This window comes from Pan paniscus, chromosome 4, assembly GCF_029289425.2.
Source record: "Pan paniscus chromosome 4, NHGRI_mPanPan1-v2.0_pri, whole genome shotgun sequence".
Taxonomy (NCBI): Eukaryota; Metazoa; Chordata; class Mammalia; order Primates; family Hominidae; genus Pan; species Pan paniscus.
Window position 1 is genome coordinate 161,185,577 of NC_073253.2, and position 24,446 is coordinate 161,210,022.

The 24,446-nt window shown below is 36.3% G+C and overlaps 1 protein-coding gene and 1 pseudogene across 5 annotated transcripts in view; one reads left to right on the forward strand and one right to left on the reverse strand.

Annotated features, from left to right (window-relative positions):
• TENM2 (teneurin transmembrane protein 2) overlaps positions 1–24,446 on the forward strand; it is a 3,238,122-nt gene that overhangs the window by 998,729 nt on the left and 2,214,947 nt on the right. The window lies entirely within an intron of this gene.
• On the reverse strand, positions 21,627–22,477 carry LOC100969115 (large ribosomal subunit protein uL30-like; annotated as a pseudogene).

Genomic DNA, 24,446 nt, shown 5'->3' on the forward strand with positions numbered 1-24,446 from the left:
CAAGTAGCTAGTTTGATTATGGAAATTGTAGTAAAACCAGGATGCCCTAATTTACAAAGTCCATTTGATTAATTTCAATGTGATAAATATTAGCAGATATTACACCATGTGCCAGCGTTGTGCTGGGTGATGGGGCATCAAAGATGAATAAAATAGACCTGCCCATGATGGGAGAAGATACATGTAGTCTAGGGGTCCTGAGGTTATTCAATACCACATCATGCCTATCTATTTCTTTTTGAAAATCACTTTTGCTTTCCTAATTTCTCTCTCTTATTTGGAGAATTGGCTTGGAGCGAGAATTCTTTTTTTTTTTTTTTTTTTTTTAGATGGAGTCTTGCTCTGTCTCCAGGCTGGAGTACAGTGGCACGATCTTGGCTCAATACAACCTCTGCCTCCCGGGTTCAAATGATTCTCTTTCCTCAGCCTCCCAAATAGCTGGGAATACAGGCATGCGCCACCACACTCCGCTAATTTTTGTATTTTTAGTAGAGATAGGGTTTCACCATGTTGGCCAGGATGGTCTTGATCTCTTGACCTTGTGATCCACCCACCTCAGGCTCCCAAAGTGCTGGGATTACAGGCGTGAGCCACCGCCCTCGGCCTGGAGTTAGAATTCTATCTCAAAATTAGATTCAAAGTTCTTTAATATTTAATGTTACCTTGTGGAAAACACACACACACACATAATAGACTCCTGGCTACTGTGTAGAAGTCCAACAAAATGAGTATAGAATTTCTCTGATGATTTTTGGCTTTGCTTTTTCACATTATTCTATCATATATCGCTGACTCATTTTACTGTTTCTCATATTGAAAGACAGGATACACCTTTATCTTCAAAGGAGAGTTACCAAACTAAATCTATTAGTAAACACTAGGGAAAATGTAAATTAAAACAAAAATAGTCTAAAAGTTTCCAATATATTATCTCTGCTTAAAGGATTTTATATTTCTTCCTACAGTTTTACTTAGGAATATATTTTACATGCTATTTGTTTCACTTTTATTTTAGGTTTGGGGGTACATGTGCAGGTTTATTACATGAGTATACTTGGTGATGCTAAGGTTTGGGCCACTATTGATCGTGTCACCCAAATACTGAGCATAAAACACAGTAGTTAGCTTTTCAACCCTTGCTCCCTCTGCCCTCTTCCCTCTGCCCTCCAGCAGTCCCTAGTATCTACCATTGCCATCTTTATGTCCATGAGTACCAATGTATAGCTCCCACTTATAAGTGAGAATATTCAGTATTTGGTTTTCTGTTCCTGCATTAATTCGCTCAGGATAATAACCTCCAGCTGCGTCCATGTTGCTGCAAATGACAGAATGTTGTTCTTTTTTTATGACTGTGCAGTATTCCATGGTGTTTATGTATCATTTTTTCTTTAATCCACCATTAATGGCCACCTAGGTTGATTCTGTCTTTGCTATTGTGCATAGTGCTGTGATGAACATTCAAGCACATGTTCCTTTCTGGTAGAACAAATTATTTTCTTTGGGATATATACCTAGTAATGGGATTACTGGGTCAAATGGAAGTTCTGTTTTACATTCTTTGAGAAATCTCCAAACTGCTTTCCACAGTGGCTGAACTAGTTTACATTCCCACCAACGGTGTATAAACATTCCCTTGTCTCTGAATCCTCACCAGCATCTGTTGTTTCTTGGCTTTTTAGTAATAGCCATTCTGACTGGTTTGAGATGGTATCTCATTGTAGTTTGATTTGCATTTATCTGATGATTGTGACATTGAGCTTTTTTTCATATGTTTGTTCATTGCTTGAAAGTCTTTTGAGAAATGTCTGTTCATGTGTTTCATTAAAAATGGGGATATTTGTTTTTTGCTTTTTCTGTTGTTTAAGTTCCTTACAGATTCTGGATATTAGACCTTTGTCAGATGCATAGTTACTGAATATTTTCTCCCATTCTGTCAGTGGTCTGTTTACTCTGTTGATAGTTTCTTTAGTTGTGCAGAAGCTCTTTAGTTTAATGAGGTCCCACTTGTCAATTGTTATTTTTGTTGCAATTGCTTTTAAGGACTTAGTCAAATTCTTTCCCAAGGCCAATGTCCAGCCGTAAGAATCTTATAAGAAAACTTAGAAATCCAAGTGTTTAATCCATCTTGAGTTAATATTTGTATATGGTTAAAGGTAGGGGTCCAGTTTAATGCTTCTGCATATGGCTAGCCATGTGCATGGAACTTTTCAGTATCAAGTATTACAATTCAGACTTTGGACATGAATTATATAATGTATTCTACATTTAAAAACTTTTAGCAATGGGCTTATAATAGACAAATTCATTAATTTTTTAATATTTATTTTAAGTTCAGGGATGCATGTGCAGGTTTGTTACATAGGTAAACTTGAATCATGGAGGTTCGTTGTACAGATTATTTGATAACCCAAGTTTTAAGCCTAGTACCCATTAATTATTTTTCCTGATCCTCTCCCTCTCCCTCCTCCCACCCTCCACCCTCCACTCTCTGATAGGCCCCAGTGTGTGTTATTCCCCTCTATGTGTCCATGTGTTCTCACTATTTAGCTCCCACTTATAAGTGAGAACATGCAATATTTTGTTTTCTGTGCCTGCATTAGTTTGCTAAGGATAATGGCTTAGAGTTTCATCCATGTCCCTGCAAAGGATAGAATCACATTCTTTTTTATGGCTGCATAGTATTAATAGAAATTTTTGCTTTCTATTAAAAATTAAATATTGCTAATATTCCAAGTACAAAGTATTTCTCCTAATCCTGTTCTTTATACAGACTCATATTCTCATGATAATCAATAATTCATAAAATTATATATCACTTATCTAAGGGGACCAAAATTAATATTCATGGCATTGTATAACTTTTTTCTTTTAAGATCATATTTTCATATTTTGATAAGATTCACCTGGAAAAATTAAATCCCAGAGGACAAAGAAATATAGCTAGATTAATGACAGATGTTTGTAGGAGAAGCAAATGGTACTTCTATTCTTTACTATAGTTTAAATGTGTCCCTAAAATTTAGGTGTTGCTAATGTGATGGTATTAAGATATGGGGCCTGTAAGAGGTGATTTGGTCATGAGAGTTTCACATTTATGAATAGGATTAGGTGCCCTTATAAAGGCGATTGATGGGGGAAGCCCATTCCCTTTTTACCTGTCTGCCTTATATCATGTGAGGACATAGCAAGAAGGCCCCAACCAGACACCAAATGCCAGCACCTTGATCTTGAACTTACAACTTCCAGAAATGTGAGAAATAAATTTCTATTCTTTACACATTATCCAGTCTGTTGTATTTACTGAGACATCCTCATAGGAGTTTTCATCTGGGCCTGAGAGATAAACTGACAAGGCAGATCAGCAGGAGAATATCATACAAATTTACCTAAGTTTTACATAGCAAACAGGGGCTTTCATAAGGAAATGAAGGCCCAAAGATGCAGTTAATATTACACACGTATATACTGAAGTGAACAAAGAGTAGTATGTTTATGCTAAAGTAACAAAAATATATGGGGAGGCTAGAAGATAAGAATTATTTTCATAAGTCCTGTACAAAATTCTCTCAGCCTCAACTTCTCATCCTTGATAATAATGTCATTTTTTCTTCCAGTATAGAGAGGGTATCTTTAACATGGAAATTTTATCTCCTGCTTTTAAGAAACAGCACAGGCCAAGCACGGTGGCTCACGCCTGTAATCCCAAAACTTTGGGAGGCCAAGGCGGGTGGATCACCTAAGGTCAGGAGTTCAAGACCAGCCTGACCAATGTGGTGAAATCCCGTCTCTACTAAAAATACAAAAATTAGCCGGGGGTAGTGGTGGGCGTCTGTAATCCCAGCTACTCGGGATGCTGAGGCAGGAGAATCTCTTGAACCCATGAGGGAGAGCTTGCAGTGAGCTGAGATCGTGCCACTGCACTCCAGTCTGGGCAACAGAGCAAGACTCAGTCTTGGAAGAAAAAATAAATAAAAGAAAGAAAGAAACTGCATAAAGGTCAGAGTGATCTTCCTGCACCTGCTGTTTTTCAAGTGCCTTTAAATCAAAACAGTCAATATGCCGAAGCAGCATATTTTGGGCTGATGTACACGTAATTCCTTCATCTACATCACATAGTGATGTAGGACACTAAAAATTCTGTGAATGTTTAAATTAACAATTTTAGTTAACAATTTAACAAATGATTATTTAGCATCTCTCCAATGTTTTACATTATTAAACATCTGATTATTTTGAATAATTTTATCAATTGTGTTTTTTCTATTATATGTTCCCATTATGTTATACAAATTTCATTATCTGGAAAATATAATAATATTGATGAAAAGGTGATGATGACACTGATTTAAGTAAAATGTACAGATTTCAGTGGGAAAAAAGGTCAGCTTCTATTTTCAGTGTTGTGTAAAAGTATTTTTAGTAAGCCGTGTTATCTTTCTGTGAGAAATATGAATGTGGCTAATAGGAAGAGACCTTAGAAACTATCAAATGAAAGCATTAGAAAAATTTTTTTAGAGCCACATGAAAATTAAAGATTGCGATATCAGCCCATCTCATTCATTTTATAGAGTATGGAGACTTGCTCCAGATAAAGGGAATGACATGGCCAGAGGCAAGGGGTGAATAAAATATAGAGTCAGAAATAAAGCTGACTACCTTGATATCCTAGTCAAGAGTTATCTTTTCATCTGCTTGCTTCCATCTGTTCTTACTAGTAGACTCTCATTTCCAAGGACAGCCAAGATTGGGTCTTAATTTTCAGTACTGTATCCCTGGAGCTTACCATACTTTTAGGCACACTGTGTGTACTTAATAAAAGTGTTTTGAATAAATATAGGAACGAAAATTTTAAAAAAACTACATAACTTGGAAGAAAATTTAATTTGTTAAGCAATCACTATTGTTTCACCATATTTGGATGCAAACATTAATTTGAATTCCTGATTCATACATACAGGGCTTATTCGTAGCCAAAAGATTAAAATTTATTTAGAGTTGCAATGTTTAATATACATTCTCAAGCTTCATCAAACCCAAATATTAATTTGTTCTTTTTCTGCTTCCAATTCTATTCTGTCCATTTAAAAGAATCCCCTGTATCTAAGCATAGCTACCCCTGCTCTATTTTGGTTTCTAGTTGCATGGATTACCTTCATTTTCAGTCTATGTGTGTTCTTAAAGATGAAATGAGTCTCTTCTAGGCAGCCTATAGTTGGGTCCTTTTTTTTTTTTTAAATCCTTTCATCCACTCTATGTCTTTTGATTGGAGAATTGAATCCACTTAACTTCAAAGAATTATGGATAGGTGAGGAATTACTACTGCCATTTTGTTATTTGTTTTCTCCTTGTTTTGTAGATTCTCTGTTTTTTTCTCTCTTTTTATTTTCTCCATGCCACCCATCAATATAAAAAATTCTGTACATATTTTACTTATTTATGCTTTTCTCTTCCAGCTGTGCTCCAGGAGGATAGAGATTTCTGTCCCACCCCATTTTTTTACTGCTATATGTAGGGAGCAGAACAAAGCCTAGAACATAGTAGATAAACAATAAACATTCTTTGAGTAAATGAATGAAATATATATATAGATATTAGCATGTAAAGAAAAATTCTAGAGTGATATATACCTAAATATTAACATTTAGGTTAATGATAGCTGGTAATGGCTGTTGATAAGCTATTTAAAAATAAAATAACTTGGACTGGGCGTGGTGGCTCACGCCTGTAATCCCAGCACATTGGGAGGCCAAGGTGGGTGAATCACGAGGTCAAGAGATCAAGACCATCCTGGCTAACATGGTGAAACCCCATTTCTACTAAAAATACAAAAATTAGCCTGGAGTGGTGGTGGGCGCCTGTTGTCCCAGCTACTTGGGAGGCTGAGGCAGGAGAAACACTTGAACCCGGGAGGCGGAGGTTGCAGTGAGCTGAGATTGCACCACTGCACTCCAGCCTGGTGACAGAGTGAGACTCTGTCTCAAAAAATAAATAAATAAAATAACTTATTTTCCTGTTTATAAAATGATATATATTTATTATAGATATTAGTAAAAAAATTTTTAAAACAGAAAGTATACCCATAACTCCAACATATGGCAATTATTTTAATTGACATGCTCATACATATATTTGCTTTCTATTCACGTATATTTTCACCCAACAAAATTGGGATAATTCTGTGTATTATTGTAATTTTTAAAGAGATTTCAATATCACCTAAACAATGAGAATATGTTTGCTTTAATGGCCCTATAAAACCAATCCCTGAAATATTAAAATAGTATATTTGAAAAAAATATATCCCCTGTGTGACAACCTTTTTTTGTGAGGCTGCTACTGCTTGGCTGTCATAAATTGAGTCAAATTTGTCTGAATTTTAATTGCTCTTGAATATATTATTGTCCTAGAAATAAGGTAGAACCATTAATACAAAAGAATGTATGTTCTATGGAAAACTATTTACTTTATTGCTATTTCCAGAAATAATCAGAAATGCATATAAAACTTCAAATTAGAAAATTGCGAAGGCTGCCTTATGGTTGATGTGGCAGAATTTGGGGAGGGGAAGAAAAGCAGGAGGAAAACACTTTGGTTTTCAGAGGCACTGGTTACATTTTTCACTGGCTCTGTTTTATCTGCATAACTTGGGTCTTCTGATTCTCTTTCTTTTTTGTGCAGATAATTGCTTTGTTGTTAGTGCTTTGACACTGAGTGACAGTGCTTTTGGGTGGTTGACAGCCAAATCTATTGGCAGACGATAGTCCTCATACATGGAGAGTTGCTTTCTTTCTGCCTAGTGACAGTAAGAGCGTCTGAGTTGACAGAGGAGGTCTCATACCTCTCAGGAGAGAGACAAAAGCAAAAGTGGGGGAGTGAGATTTCTGCCAGAATGAAAACATCTATTTAATTCTGCTATGGAGAGAAATACAACTGGCAGTGCCTGTAATGACTACAAGTTAAAACAAATCATTTTATTTATGTGTGTTGCCTACAGAAAATTTTATCACTTCGTAAGCTATCAAGGTCTCCATATCATGCCTTTGGAAACACTGTAAACCAAAAACAAATTCATCTTCTTGCAGTGGAGTTTATTAAAAGAAGACGATTCAGAAGAGCAGAGTATAGAGAGGACATAAATGTAATTCTGATATAATTCATATCACTGAATTAAACTTGTGTGAATAAAAATATTCCTAACAATGGTTAGCAGAATTATGTTTCCTAATTGTGAAAAAGAAATTTTGCAGGGTTATTTAGAGGTGTAAGCCAGGGGATTTGATTTGTCATTGATAATTCACATTTGAAAGTTGTACAATTTAAGATAAAAGGTATCATTTTAGCTTCACTGAGAAAGGTGTTCCCCATTTAAATGCTAAATTGCCATATGGGCAACATAACTCATTGTGAAGCCAAGAGAAAAGAAGACATGGGGAAAACCATTATCCATCTGTAGAGATGGGGCTCCTTGAGGAAAGTGGTTGAATCTTGTTCATCTTGTAGTCTTAGTGCCTAGCAGAGGGAGTGGCAAAGGATTAAAACTCAGTAACTTGTTTATTGACTCGAGGCTGAGTCTTCAACTATCAGATGAATCAAGTTTAAGATATTAGATGAATCAAGTTTAAGATAGAGCATCTTTGTTATAGAAGCCTGAACTGGATCTAACTAGACAAGTTACAGCATGACAGATTCCAGCTCCAAAACTAGAAGACCTCTAGGAATAGAGGCTTCAGGCTGCCTCACAAGATAATGACTGGGGATTTCAAATATATCTTAGTTTTATTCAACAACATGCAGCACATGTTAATTGGGTTTTTGCCATGTGCCTGGAAGTGTTCTTTATAGTTCGGACATATTGCTGAGGAATCTAAACAAGGTCCTTGCTCTTGTAGACCTTACATTCTGTTGGACCAATCTCAATAATAAACCAAAAAACTAATAAATAAACCTAACTACGTTGTACAGTAATAAGCACTTGAGGCTGGGCGTGGTGGCTTATGCCTGTAATCCCAGAACTTTGGGAGGCCAAGGTGGGTGGATCACCTGAGGTCAGGAGTTCGAGACCAGCCTGGCCAACATAGTGAAACCCCATCTCTACTAAAAATACAAAAATTAGCCAGGTGTGGTGGGGCACGCGCCTGTAGTCCCAGCTACTCGGGAGGCTGAGGCAGGAGAATCGCTTGAACCCAGGAGGTGGAGCCTGCAGTCCAGCCTGGGCAACAGAGTGAGACTCCGTCTCAAAAAAAAAAAAAAAAAAAAAAAAGTAATAAGTGCTTGAAGAAAATAAAAGAGCACCATATTATATTAAATGATTCAAGAATAGTTGTGATTTAGATGGCCTGATCAGGGAAGTCCTTAGGTGATGTGTGAGAAGAAATCTGAATGACAAAATGAACCATTCATTTGACTATTTAGAGGTTAGCAATGGCTTGCCAAGGTTTTTGCAGAAGATACTTTCTGTGGGAAGCAAACTGAGAAAAACAAAAAAAGAAAAAAGGCTTTCTAAAGTCTCTTCCAACTCAATAGGACAAGATTGAGTACGATCTCAACTTTTAGATTTCATCATTCCTTGGCCCTCATGTCTCCTTAGTGAGACAAAATTCATGAATAATTGAGATGAAATGAATAGATAAATTGGTTTCTTCAGCTGAATGGTATCACCTACTGAGAAAACTCAACTGAGAAGGATGAATGATAATATTGGCTATTTTAGTGGTCAATATGTGATCCACATTCAGTTCTTCAGTTCCTTTTAAATTGCTTTCTACTTATTGTTACTCCAACTAGCTATATCACAGCTACTTATCAATTTTTCATTGACCTTTGTCTCATCAGTGGATTGCTGGAGGTTTTTAAACCTTCCTATTGAAATGTTGCCAGAAAACAGAATGTAGATCATACTAATGTATTTTTAAAATTCAATTAGTGTTGAGTCCATAGTTAGAGTCCTTCCATCTGCTGGTGACCCCAAGTGCTTCCCAGATGGCCCCATGCCCACCAGAACACTGAAAAGAACAGGACAAAAAAAGACACTAAAATATTTTCCAAAAGCAGGACTTCCAGAAGAAACAGCACATGTTCATTTTTTTTATTTCCTTCTAAGGTTTTCCTGGTAATACATTTTCAGCATTCTAAGTTTTTCCTAGAAGGGGTCCTGTAATATAGTGTTGTTCTCATTCTTTAATTTTTTTATCCATTTATTTCTTTTACAAACATCTATCCTTATCGTGACTAAGGCACCATCCTGCATGTGTAGATCTTAGAAATGTGTAAGAAATATGTATCTGGTGCCTGAGGTTGAGGGATGGAAAATGAGTAAAGAATGACCGAAGTACAGTAACATATAGCAAAGGATAAAACGTAGCATATAGCAAAGTAAATGTAATAAATACAGGAAAGGAATTATTACAGGAGATGTTAGACAAAAGAAGGTAATGTAAAATCTCACAGCTGGTGACTAGAATGAAACAAGATTTTTTAAAGCAATAGCATTTAGACTGAACTTTTTAGGAAGAACTGAACTTTCAACAGGTAAGAATAAAAAGGTTAATACACAAGCAAAGACATAGAGTTTTAGGGGGTCAAAGCAAATAATATAGTTTCCATATAAGATAGATCGTATGTGAAGGTGTGAAGCCAGAAAGTATTCTAGTTATGGCTATTTTGGTTGTAAGGATCAGCAACACCTTGAAACTGGTTGGAGTAATGCTTTTTCTATATAACGATAGAATTAGCAATCTCATGGACATCAAAAACAGGAAATGAAATACAGCTGAGCTCATGGGTCCAGAACGGCAAAGTCAGGTGCAATGGAGGCTGCCCATGCTGTTTCATAACAGATAGGCATGGAACACAAAGGAGAGCTAGGACTCAAAGATAACACAAAGCTTTTGAGATGGGTGAAGGAATTCAATATCCTGGCAGAGAGAGCACTCAATAAAATTACCTACTCTTAAATGACTGGCTGACAGACTGAAAGATTTCTTTCAAAAGGAAGAACATCATGCAGCCTTTGACATCAGATTTTGATATTCTGATCCCAAGTTTTAGGAGACAACTTTCTAGCCACTTGGTAAAGATTTTAATATGAAAGGCTGAGCTACATTTCTTGATGAATGTAAGTTTTGGTATTATAACAGGTAATGTTTGCATGTGAGTTTACTAATAACTTTAATGTACTTTGGCATATGCAATGTATTTGATTTTCATGACACTGAGAATGAGCAGTAGTTTTGCAGATGAGGAAACTGATGCACTATTACTTATTCAAACTTTAAAAATTTGCTTCTAGCAGGGAGAAGATATAGCCTAAAGAACTTGTACTACAGGGCCGGGCCCAGTGGCTCACACCTGTAATCCTAACACTTTGGGAGGCCAAGGTGGGTGGATCATGAGGTCAGGAGTTTGAGACTAGCCTGGCCAGCATGATGAGACCCCAACTCTACTACAAATACAAAAATTAGCTGGGCGTGGTGACGGGCGCCTGTAATCCCACCTATTCGGGCGGCTGAGGCAGGAGAATCGTTTGAACCCCGGAGGTGGAGGTAGCAGTGAACCAAGAACGCGCCACCGCACTCCAGCCTGGGTGACAGGGCGAGACTCCATCTCAAAAAAAAAAAAAAAAAAAAAAAAAAAAAAAAAAAAAACAACTTGGACTGTAAATCCCATGATATTTTTGGTCTATTAAATAACAATGGTATAATCCACAAATGTCTTCGAATGCCATGTTGCCTTTTCATAATGCTCGTTTACTTCAATCCCCTCCTACTTAGTAACTCACAGTTCAGCTAATTTTGTTTGAATTATAAAACACATAATCAAATTGCCCCATAGGCTATAATTATATGATTATTATATTATTATATATATTAGTATATTTTACTATTATTATTTTGCTAAAGCAATTGATTTATTAAACCAATTAATTAGGGGTGAACTTAGAATACAGAAAGCACCTATTTAATGAATATTTGCTGAATTGATTTTTATGACAGCAACTTACTTAAAACTCTGTTTTAATTCTCCAGTGCTGGATCTGATTTTATATTTTCTATTCTCTCCCAAAAATGTAAGGCATTGTTACTACCTCCACTTCCAGTTTTCCTCTCACCTCATTTTTATTATTCTTCAAGTCTGATAACCTATGTAGTTACTGTCTAAATATAAGTGAGCAAACTTAATCTTTGCATGTTTAGAAAGCAGCCTCAATAAAGATTTTTCTCAGTGCCTGAAAATACAGTAGCCAGAGGTTGAAAAATATTATCTTTAGGTGGATAAATGTGAAAGTTACAACTTTGCTCCAATTTCCTCAATTTTGCAGTACCTAGTGCATTGTTGGGGTTATATAAATATTAAATTCTAATCATATTGACAATTCTTACCTAAAAGAATCCTTCCCAGATAGGTTATGTAAAGAGTGATTCATTTGGGCAAATGAAATAAATTTGGATGTAAATATTACAGACTCGTCAAACTGCTTGCTAGATATTCATGTTCTGCTGAATGAGTCCTCCGAATCATGTATGTCTGTGTGTGTAGAATATATATACCCTTCCACATGTGTGTGCCTGAGCACACATGCGAATGAAAATGTATCTGTTGACAGGAATACACTATATATGGAACATATATATTGATAGATTTCAAAACCGTGATTTTGATTAACAAACACATTTCACACATATTGATATATTTCAGAACCATACAAAAGTGCATGTCTACATATACATGCATATGTATGTATATATACCTGCATGCATGTATGTTTAGAATGTTTCACCATCCACTTACTTATTTTACTTCTCATCTGCTGCATTTTACTGTTTTATATATATGACTTCACAATTTCAAGTTCTTTCTCTCATCCGGCATCCTCTGGAAATTCCCCTTGCATGCCTTCTGACTTCCCTTTTAATTGCTTCTCTGCAACAATCATGAGAAGAACCTGTGGAGATTTTTGTGCGATTTATTGGTAAGAATCATTGCAGGAAACTCTTGTATAAGGTTCAGTCCTTACAAAGCAATGATGTTATTTAAGAGCACTGAATCTCTTCATACCCATCACTTTGACATATGCCAGATTTCACTTGGTTGCAGCCTCCTAAAAAGGACTGCTAGAAGCAATGTCAGTGCTGGTATGGGCATATTTGTAAGTGACAGGACAATTCCTGTGCAAAGTCTCTAGGTTCTAAATGAAATTATTTTGAAGACTTTAGCAAATACCAGACTACTTGCAGCATGAAGCCCTGTTTTTATAAAACTTTTATAATTCCCAAGCACTTTTAAATAGGATCTGGGCAGAATGGGAGGCAAATGAGGTTAAGTGAAAGGCTGTACCTTTACTTCTTATATTTTGTATCAATTCTGATTTTACAAAGGTATTTTTCTTTTTAAGATGTTTTAGAGAGGCAAATAATTCTATAAGATGCATTTTTTAAAAAAGAAACATCAACAAAGGATTATGACCAGAAAATCCACAAAAGAGAAAGATAAACAGCATATTAATTTAGGAAGCAATTCTGAGCTTTACTAATAACCAGGGACATGCAAAACATCCACAAAATGAATAAAATAAATGAGAGGTAAAATAGGCGGAAATTTTAAAGTTTAACAATATCAAGGATTGGCGATGACTACTGACTCTCCAATTCTGCTTGTGGGAAGGTGAATTGAAATAATAGTTTTGGAGAGGAATTTTGCATTATCAGTAAAATTGAAAATGTACATAACCAGCAATTCCACCTTTATGTTTATACTGTAAAGTAACATTTATACAAGCTCACAAGGGGAAGATGTACGGAGATATTTATGGCAACATGGTTTGAAAGAACAAAAAAAGAAAAATAACTCAATGTCTATCATTTACCTAATGGATAAGCTAAAAACGTATGTTCGTGTGTATGTAAATGGGAACATATGGCAGTTAATAGAAATAGAATATACAAGAAAAAACACACGTTGATAGATTTAAAAACCATGATATTGAGTTATAAAGCAAACCATAGAATAATGTATACACTAGAATGCTATTTATGTAAAATTTTAGAAAATATTCTCATAAAATATATCAATTATGTATAAAAAAGTAGGTTATAAAAATGAATTCAGCATAATTTATGATGATTGCCTCTGTGAGGAGGACACGGATGACTTTGTCTCAATAATACTTTATTAGTAACAAAGGTGAAGCAAATATAAAAGATGTTAGCAATAGTTCTGGTTAAGTACAAGTATTTTTATTACATTATTTTTTCCATCCCTTATTAGTTGTAAAATTTTCTCAATACAAAAAAGCTCAATAAATATTTTTACTAGTTTCAACTGCCGACCAAAAGAGTCAAACTCTGTAAAATATTTGAAGAGATTTATTCTGGGCCAAATATGTGTAACCACAGCCTGTGACACAGCCCTCAGGACTTCCTAAGAACAGGTACCCAGGGTGTTCAGGGTGCAGCTTGGTTTTATACATTTAAGGGAGACATGAGTCTTCAATCAGACACATTTAAGACATACACTGGTTTGGTCCAGAAAGGTGGGACAACTTGAAGTGGAGCTTCCAGCTTATAGGTACATTTAAAATTTTTCGGGTTGGCAATTGCTTGGGTTTATCTGAAGACCTCGGATTAATAGAAAGAAATGCCTGGGTTAAGATAATTATGGAGACCCAAGTTATTATTTGCAGAGGAAGCTTTTAGGTACTAGGCTTTAGAGAGAATAGGTTGTAAAATGTTTCTGATCGGACTTAAAGTCTCTGTGGATGTTAACGCCACAGAGGTATAATGAGACATGTCTGACTCCACTTCCTGGTATGGCCTGAAACAGTCTCTCAGGTTAAATGATAAAAGAGCCCTGGCTGAGGAGGAAGTCCATTCAAATGGCTGGGGGAAGCCTTCCAAATTGTTTTTGGTTTACACATTGTACTCTACTAACTGATAACTTGGGAGAATATTTTCTCTCTAGCAATGACTTGTTATGACTATATATTTTAATGCCGTTTCAGGAAACAAAGAAGTGTGTTTTCTATGAGGTTATGTTTATTCAGTATGATTTTAAATAAGACATTTAATTCTTCTGTTATTATGAGACTCTGAGGATTCTTTGATTTGAATTATCTAACATAATTTACCTACACAAGATTATGGCTTAATTTTAATTGCATTTAAGACACAAGTTTTCCTAAAGCAACACTCAATATGCACCATCAATTATCTTAAAGAAAGAAATGCAGAAAATATATTAATTACGGGTCATGACCCAGCAAGTTATGAATTTCCAATCAGAAGTAAATCATTGCCACTAATTAGCTTTCTTGTTTGCCAGACTGGGTTAAAGTCTTTATAACATAAGTCATTTCATAAATCATTTTCTCAACATGCAAATCTGAAAGGAATGAGAACCGAAGATATGCTAAGAGCTTAGTAATGTTCGGAGACAGAATTTTGTTGGACAGTCTCCACTCATTGCAGAAATATCTGATCAGTTCAATATGGCGTATTTGGAGTTATTGACACCTTATTTTCTTGACTAGTACAGATTGTTTAGATGTTATTTCTTATTTGTCCTTCCTATCCACTAAGTCTTGGATAGATGTAGTCTTTTTTGGTGTTAAGTGAAAAGGGTGTGGTGTTTTGAATGTGTTCCAGCTTCATAAACTTCTAGCGAAATTGTGATGTTAGTGGGGTTGGGTTTACCTCAAATCTCCACCGGCTTAAACTAGCAATACCAAATTCTCAGTGCTTTTAACTGACATGAACAGAAGAAAATGATCTGATCTCCTTGTTCTCCTTTTTTTTCCCAACTCTCATGTTTTTCTACATCAAGAACACAGATGTTCTTGTTCTTCTGCCATTTTTCTAATCTTTTCAAAATTTTGTCTACCCCTGCTTTCAAAATTTACCTTTCCCTATTTCCATTTTCATCAACTCCTACTCTCCGATGTTTCAGCTAGATAATCTAACAACAAATTAGTACCAATGAGCTAACAAATATTAATGAATTATAAGTGGGAAGTACACTGACAGAGTAACACATTTGGGGGTGTGCATGATTTTCTTTCTGGAAGTAATCTTTTAACCTACTTCCCACTAGACTATAAACAACATGAGAGCAGTGTATTTTTGTCTCTGGTTTACTGATATGTCCCTAGGACTTAAACAGTGCATCGTGCTAACAGATGCTCTTAAAAAATAAATGGAGAGCAACAACAATAACAGTGAAATATTTTCAAAAAGGGAGAAAAGGGTAAGACAGATATGTGGACAAGCCTGTTTTTCACTGCTTCTTACTTTTGGGTACAAGTATTGCCCCTAAGGCAGGGTGTACAGAGTTGATTTCATCAGCATTTTGATGGCACCCATAGCATTTAGAAATCAAATCAGCATACTATGCACTCAGGAGAGAAGAAAATGCTATTTTGCTGATTAGCCATTTTCCCTGAGAAATCAAACTTTTAAGGGAGCTTTGTCTCCTTGTTTGATTTCTAAGATAAAGGCCATTTCAACACTAGCATGAAATGAGGCATATTTTAGCAGTTATAAAAACTCCAGAAAACTAAAACCAGGTCAGTCTCTTGGCAAAAATATAGCAAGATTTTACAGTTAGTCCCACCCATCTTATTAGACCTCACTCCCCGAGCCTGTAGCCAAATACTAAAAAAAAAACACTTCATAGTCCCTAATGTTCTCATGGCCCTTCAGATGATCAATATCTTCATGATTTTCCCCCCAAAACCAACCACAAGTGTGTAACAGCAGTTTAAAAGTGTATAGCATTAGGAATAGGATTTTCCCATATCTTAAGAAGACAGTTGAATCATCGTGTCCGGGTTCTGCTCCCCATTTCATTAATACCTGTTTTTCTAAGAATACAAGAAACCCTTCTGGATCTTCCAGTATAGTTGAAAACAGCCTCCTCTGTGGCACCACCTTTGGCTTCTTTTTTCTTGTCACTGTTCCTGTCTCCTCCTCCTTATCTGACCTTTAAATATTGTACTCAGGATGCTTGGCTTCATATTCTTCTGATTCTCTCTCCAGGTGTTCTTATTCTGTCCCATGACACTAAATAAAAATTTTTGTGTGTAAAATTCTCATATTTTTATCTCCAGCCCTGCTTTGTGTTCTGAGCCATGGAACTTTATGTTTGTCCTCTTGGATGCTCTTCTAAGAAGTCCACTCAAAAATTACAGATATTAACATGTTCAAAACTGAGCTCAATCTCTTCTCCCCCATAAACACACTCTTCCTCCTCTAATTCTTATCACAGAAAACTGGAAGCCATCCTGAATGTCTGCCTTTCCTGTAGATGCAGTATCTAGCATACAAATTGCACTCAATAAATGTGTGTGTGGAGTCGGTAGGAGGAGGAAGAGCTAGAGTAGTCATGTGAGCAGCCATGAAATCACATTATGTAGGCAATCTGCAGTTCCACCAACATGTATTTCATTGTGTATTCTTCCTAGACATTTAATTTAGTAAGATACGCAAACTCATCTTTTGCTTTACATTAATAATATTAACTTATGTCATTGGAGTACTATTTTAAATCGTTTTCTTTTATCCTGAATAACCTTGAGGGATAGGCATTGTTTTTCTTATTCTCTAGATGATGAAGATGAGGCTTAGAGAGTTTTCATGACTCTCTGAAAAAGATGCCCAGCTGGTAATTTGTAGAGCTTGGAGAGAAATTGAGATTTTTTTTTTTCATTTTTAAATGTATGATTCCAGGCCATTGTAGGATTATATATATTTTTATTATATAAAATGAGGTCAATGGGAGATTAGCCTCAGTTTCTGCACCCATAGAATAAGGATAATAATATCTACCTCAATGCGATAATTAAATGAGATAATGCATGTAAACCACTTAGTACAGTGATGGGGCCATGGTAAGCCCTTATGATGGACTGCAATTTATTAATGTGAGAGTTTAAATCTCTTCTTCTATGAAATGCAAAGCAATTAAAGGATTTTGAGCAAGATAGTGATACAATGAAAGCCACTATGGGGAAGATTAATCTGTCACTTGTGGGAAGTTTATATTAAAGTAGAGAGAAACTGGAGACAAAGCAAATGGTTTGAGGACTATCATGATAGCTCAAGCACAAAGTGTCATTTGCCTAAACTTAAGTGGTGGCTGTGGGAGACCCCATCACCAAGTTGGGGTACACCTGCAGGAGTGCAGCCTAGGAGAACTGCCAAGGTTCGGAACCTATGAGCTAGAAGTCAAACTAGAAGTCAAGGAAAGAAGGAAAGCCATGGTTGTAAAGTTTTCCATCTCCAGATGAAATGTCCACAGAAGCATTTGTGCAGTGCTATTATTTTCCGACTATACTGTTGCTATTTGAAAATTCTGCATTTCTGGGCTCCCTTTCAAATTAGAAGCTGTAGCAGCTCAAAATTCACGTTCACATATGCTAATAATCTTCCTTAGCTGCCGTGATCTCCATATACCTGAAATTTCTACTGATGCCTGTTGTGTTACGCCAGGCCTGCCTCACTCATCCACGGGAAAGGACCAAAAGCCAGGCTGAACCTAAAGTAGGTCAGGTTGCAACAGCCCATTTTGGCTCAAGAGAAATGTTTCAGACATGAGCCCTTAATAGTGAGAGGGTTCTTACCCCTATTTAAATAATATAGAACTGAATTTCTTGACCCATGGTGGGAGTATAGTTTAGAAGGTCCATGAGATGTCAAGACTAGCCTTGTTCAATATGAAAATAAAGTATGAAATGGAGAGATGTTAAAAAGGATTAATTATGGTGGTAGTTTGGATATTAGAATTCAAGGGCAAGAAAATTAGTAGTATTTCAGAAAATCTGAAAACTCCCTTTAAAATAGCCAAGCCTTATGCTTATTTGATTTTTTTTTTCTCATGCCTGGCAAAACTAAGAGAAGCTAAAATACAGAGTGCCATTGTTTAAAAATTAAACTTTGTGCAATGAGAACTAAACCTCAGGAATCAACAACCTGTATTTGGCATGCTATCAAGAAAGAACTGTTAATAAACGTGTCTCTCAATAAAAGTGTAGAATTTGATATTTTAAAAATTGTTAACATAGTATTTTAAATTTCTTTATTGTAATCCATCACCAAACAATAACAAAACTCGCAGAAGCATTATGGCTGCTCAGTGAAGTAATAACTGCTAGGATTAGATTCTCTGCTTCAGCAGAATCTAGATACATGTACAAGAGTGATATATAGCAAGGCTGCAGATACTGTAGCATGTCTTCACAGCAGACTGAACATCAGAATTGACACTAAACTTTGTGTCAAGATACACACAAAGACTTCCAGACACAGAGTGCACCTGAGGTTATAATCTGTCAAGATTAACAAAGAGTGAATATCTACAAAAGCAAATAGACTGTGATATAATTGTCATCTCCAAACTGGTGAAAGAAGATTTTTCTTCCCAATTAACATTCAAGTGCATGAGACTGAAATCCATTTACTCATTTTCTGATAATTTATGCAGCAATGTACAGAAGTAATAGGCATGGTTACATGGCACATTTATACAATACTTTTCATCCCTAAGGATCCTAAAGCTCTTTACAATTATAGCTAATGTTTGTTAAAGTACTTTGAAAGGGGAAGGCGCCACAGACGTTCCAAATATTATGATTATGAAAAAGCTTGATACAGTATGTATAGAACACTTCGCTCTCATGAAATTGTTGCCAGTTCTAGTGCAGGAAATAGAATTCCTTTATGAGACTGATGAGCCAATGTTTATACAACTTATCCTTCAAGAAGCTTAAAGTCAACCTCTTCTCTACTGTAACCATCTCAGAAATTACATGCAATATGGTCTATAATTACTTATTTTTAGAATTGTAAGGAATGCAAATATCCTTAATAAGAAAAACTCATTTTTTTTGGTCAACAAATAAGAGTCATTATTTATTGCTGTATTATTTCACTAGCCCCAGCAACTGACCCACCTTTCCATATATGAACTTGTGAGTCAAACAACTAAGAGAATGGCAGATAATGGACTTCTCAGCCTCCTTAACAGCAGCACTGACAAATGATATAGACTGCCAATCAGACCAGGTGCCTGGATTTTCAACAAAAAGCCAATGTTATGAAAAAAAAGAAAACAGATACTACATAGAAACCCAGTCTTGCAAATATGTCTCTGGTGGCCTCATCCAGTTTTCAGAGGCAGCAGTGACAGTATTTTTAGCCATAGAGCTAGGAACAAACACAGCTGGAAAGAAGTGTGCAGTCCGTGCTCTTTGGTAGTGACAATGGAGTTATCATAGGACCAGGTCTACGGTGTGAGTCGTGGATTTTACTTTAATTTCCTAATGTAATCAACAAGCCTGGATCTTCAGCCCTTCTAGAGATTATGTGAGTTACTTGCTGTCTTGTAAATAAACTACTTTTCTGCTCAAATTATCAGAGTGGGTCTCTGTTGCTTACAATCCAAATCTCTAAATATTTGATACACTGATGATGCTTTAATCAGTTTAAGCCAACACTTCTTTTTTTTTTTGAGACAGAGTCTTGCTCTGTCACCCAGGCTGGAGTGCAGTGGCACGATCATGGCTCGCTGCAACCTCCACCTCCTGGGTTCAAGCAATTCTCTTGCCTCAGCCTCCTGAGTAGCTGGTATTACAGGTTCATGCCACCACACCCAGCTAATTTTTGTGTTGTTAGTAAAGACGGGGTTTCACCATGTTGGTCAGGCTGGTGTTGAACTCCTGACCTTGTGATCTGCCCGCCCCAGCCTCCCAAAGTGCTGGGATTACAGGCATGAGCCACCACTCCCGGCCTAAACCAGCAGTTCTTACTCTGGTGAACTAACTGTTGTATATGACTTTGTTCCTTCCTTTTCCTTTTCTATTAAATTAGGATATGACAAAATTGCCCAGCTTTGGTTTCTGTTTTGTTGTGATTTGAATTGGTTCTTTTTCTTTCTTTCTCTCTCTCCCTCTCTCTCTCTCTCTCTCTCTCTCTCTCTCTCTGTGTGTGTGTGTGTGTGTGTGTGTGTGTGTGTGTGCATGTGTGTGTGTCTCCATATCATTTGACCCTTCTCTGGATCTAGTAAGTTTGTTGCTAGATCCAGGAACCTCCCTACATTTTCCTCAGCAAAATAAAAATAAAGGCACTTATTGAACACAGGTTTTCATTCTACTAGTCTATATGTTTGTGTTTTTATTAAAGATTTTATATCACTTTTTAAGGACAATTCAGTAACTGGTTATATGTTGGAAAGCAGATATAGCACTTATAGGAAGAATAAAAAATAGAAAAAAAATGCTCTAATATAATGTGAGTGGCTACTTAGACCTACGGATAAAATTGTCATGGACAGATTCACACTAGTTTCCAAAAGTCTTATGTCCCCTTCGACTTAAATGAAAGTCAGAATGATGTGTGCTGAAAAGCTAGGCAAGAAGACTCAAAAGTAACTCTGGTGATTATGAACACACTAATGACAGTGACACATGAAATGAGCTCTCTCAAACTGTTTCATGAAATGCTAGAGTAGATACATCATTATTTCTAAATGAGTATATGATCTTTTAGTTACACAAATGCACTTAAATTAATACACTAAATATTTGAGTAGACTAAAATGGAATAGTATGCTGCAGAAGTTTAAATGGACATGTCCTTTTACTTAGTAATTCTACTGAAGTTTTTTTAGGACAGTTTTGTGTGGTGGCTAAAAATTTAGGCACAGGGAAACCTGGGTTCAAATCGTAGTTCTGTTGAGGATTAATTGTGTCACATGGACAGTGTGTCACCATTCCCCATCCTCCAAATCTCCATCTAAAAAGAACAATTAATAATGCTTGCCTCAAAATGTTGCTAAGAAGACTAAGCACATAAAGCATTTGGCATAGTGCTTAGTGCATAGTATGTGACAATGTCAGCTATTGCAATGATAAATATTATTATTATTATTGTTATTATCTTGCCACAGAAGTAGTCACACCATTTGACATCACATAAATGTCCATCACTACCCAAAGCATTAAATAAATTGTTTCACCCAGCCTTTGGAATAACAACAAATCCATCTAAGAAGTGAAGTAGCTTTGTATGCACTGACAGTGATGAAGATCCATTATGTGTTACTGGTCACTATAAAAAGCAGGTTGCAGAAAAACATGTCTCTCATAACCCCACACTTTTATGTACGTGTCTATGTTGCTGTCTGTTTGCATGGATTCATCAATGTGTTTGAAACTTTATGTACCTGTTAACACTAGTTATCTCTGGGGAGTAGAAATGTGAGTGGGAGAAAATAAAAGAAACATTTCACTTTTCTGTTATAGATTTTGTTTCTCTGTGTGTTTGTGTGGCTATGTACGTCTTTACTTTTATGCAAAACAATGAGAAAAAGTAAACTTTCACAGCCTTTTTATTCAACAGTGACCTTCCAAGTTTCACACCAGTAATAATGCCAATTTTCACCTGTAAATTATGCATATATATAAGCATAGTCCTTTCTAGGCCCAGAATCCTATCATATTAACAGGACTTGTGCATGTATGAGGAAGAACCTCCCATAATTCTCAAATATTTTGTTTGCATTTCCAAAACTGACAATTTATTTGTAGAAAGTTTATGATTATTTTATGAAAATATATTTTAATGTTGTCTTTAAAAAAATAAAGTTTATGACTATCATGCACTGTTCTTTTTTTTTTTTATTTCAATCTGAGAGCAGGCACTGTTTATTAACTGACCAGCTTAGAAAAGTAATCATGGTAGACACCTTAGTTCATTCTTCTAATAAGCCTGTTGATCTGGTCCTCCCTGTTGCCAGCATTTCCACCTTCTACAAAATAAGTGGTCTTTTTCTTCACTCTGCCTGGTGGAAAAGGTAATTTGAAGAGCCACAGAAAGTTATTTGCTTCTTTGAAGAGTTTTCCAACAGTATAGATCTTATGAATCTGATCCTCCATGCAGATGACGCCGTATTTACCAAGACATCGAGCAATCATAAGCATTAAATGTCAAAGCAATTCGCTTCTTATTGATTTTGTCATAACCACGCTGGTAGATTAGTTCATTTACTGAATTCAGATTTGGGTGCCCCCATGCAATGTATGGCTCTACAATCCTCAGCATGTTAATTGAAGCCTTGTCAAGCTTCACAAATGTTCTGTTGAAAATTTGATGAAGGCGAAGGAGCCGCAACACCTTTCAGACCTTTGGGCTCACACCATTGATACCTCTGATCCTGATGACAAACTCCAATTTGGGTTCTGCAGGTACATAGAAGTTGCCAGCTTTTCTTGCCATCCTTGTCATTCGAATTTCAGTTCTGTACATCTGCCTATATTCCTTGTGATAGTGCGTGGCTTTTTCCTGGGTAAGCTTCCTCCTTGCCTTTCAAAGCATCTTTTGGGCAAACTTCTTTCTCAGGCACTTGACCTTCAGCTCTGCAAAATTCCTTCGCTTTTTCTTAAGGGTTTCTGGCACAGCAGGAAACTTCTTCTCTTCTATAACCTCCATGGTTCCAGCTGAAAAAGAGGCATGCCCTGTTCTTTCTAATGCCATCAAATTAGACAATCATATTCCTTTTCCCTCAGAACAATGCATTATTGCCTTGCCCAAGTCAGTTTCTCTTCATTTAGCTAGGACTCATAATTAACCCTTCATTTTATCTCAAAATCAATATGCAATGGATCATGGAGATCATGTGTTCACTCCACAGATATTTATTACATGTCAACTCCGTAAAAGAAATTGCCTTACCTGCAACACAACTCATTTGCATCTTATAAGTGGTGGGAAAGGATTGAATTTATGCCTTTTTTCCACATACAGTTCATTTATTTTAGGCAGAGAAATGAGAACTCAGTGTAGTAATGTCCTCTGACCAGCAATTATAGTTTGAAGTCACAAAACCAGGTAGCCTTTAAAAAGCAACGGGTTAATAACACATGCCACTCTGTACAGATTTAGATGATGGATGACTGGAATTTGAAGTAACTGGACAGCTGTCTGAACAGACTATTTCATTATACGTGAAGGAATGGCATTTCTAACTATGATGATAATTAGAGTAGATGAAATGCATAAATCAGGGAAGTTTTTTTATAGCATTGGTTTGGGGGAACAGTTTTTAACCCTCCGTATGGGCTCAGTGCATTGGATTAGGAGCCAATGCATGTTGCTATAATAGGAAGGATGTGATATTCTTGTTTCTAGTGCTACATGGCATGTTTTTTGTATATCTGAATTCAGAGTAACACACGATGCAATAAGAATGTTCAGTTGCAATCAAGGATTTGAATAAAGCATGCCTGATAATATTATAATGTGCATTGTTGTTATTTTAGCCATATAATTCCTATAGTTCAAGTAAATTCCTTTTACCCTTTTCCAGTATCTCACAAATTTGTAACATCTCTCTTTCAGTTATCAATTGCTGTGTAACAAAATTCCCCAAATCTTAAAAGCTTCAAACAACCACCATGAACCACATTTGTTACCTCTCCTCATTCTGAGTTGTCAGGGATCAATTAGTTCTGCTGATCTTACTTGGGAATTTTCACAAAGTTGCCAAATTCATAAGGAGACTCAACTTAGACTCTGGGAAGGCTGAACCTCTCTTCATCATCTTGCCATCCGAACGCTTCTCTTTTCCATGCGGTCTTTCTGTGTGTTCCCTCCGTGTAGAATCTCCAGCGGTGTAGCCAAACTTCTTATGTGGCAGCACTCCCAAAAGTCAGCTTTCCTGGAGGAAGGAAACGGACGTTGCCAGTCTTCCTAAAGACTAGGCAGGTACAAATCAGCAAGGCTTCCATTCTGCCATATGATGTTGGATAAACCTAGACCCAGGCCAGCTCAAATTCAATGTGTGTGGGAATTTCATGAAAACATAAATACCAGGAGGCGTAGTTCTTTAGGGGTCACCTTTGAAGACCAGTTACCATGATGCCCTTTTTTCTGGAAGGGAGCACAGTAATGTTGTGATGGCCTGACCGCTGTCTGGGTTGACTCTGGCTCAAAGCTCCTGCCACTGGACTCTACATTTTTTTGGTAATCAAGAACCATGTTTTACATTTTGAGCACAGTTTTTTATGCTTAGCAGTATCTCAATGAAGTTTAAATTAATGGTAAATCCAGCTGCATCTCTTTCTCTCCCTTATGTCTGCTCCTTTGTTACTACTACCTAAGTTTAGACTGTGTCATAAAACATAATGTAGTAGTTAATTAGGAAGAACTTTGAGGAAAGATTTATCTGAATTCAAACCCTAGATCCACCATTCCATCCATTTATCTATCTGTCTGTCTAGATGGAATGGTGGATCTAGAATATATATACACACACATGATTTGGATTTACCATTAATTTAAACTTCATTGAAATACTGTGATCAATAGATAGATAGATAGATAGATAGAATGGTGGATCTATGGTATATATGTACACCCACATGATTTGGGCTAAGTTAATTAGCATTTTGAAACTTTCTT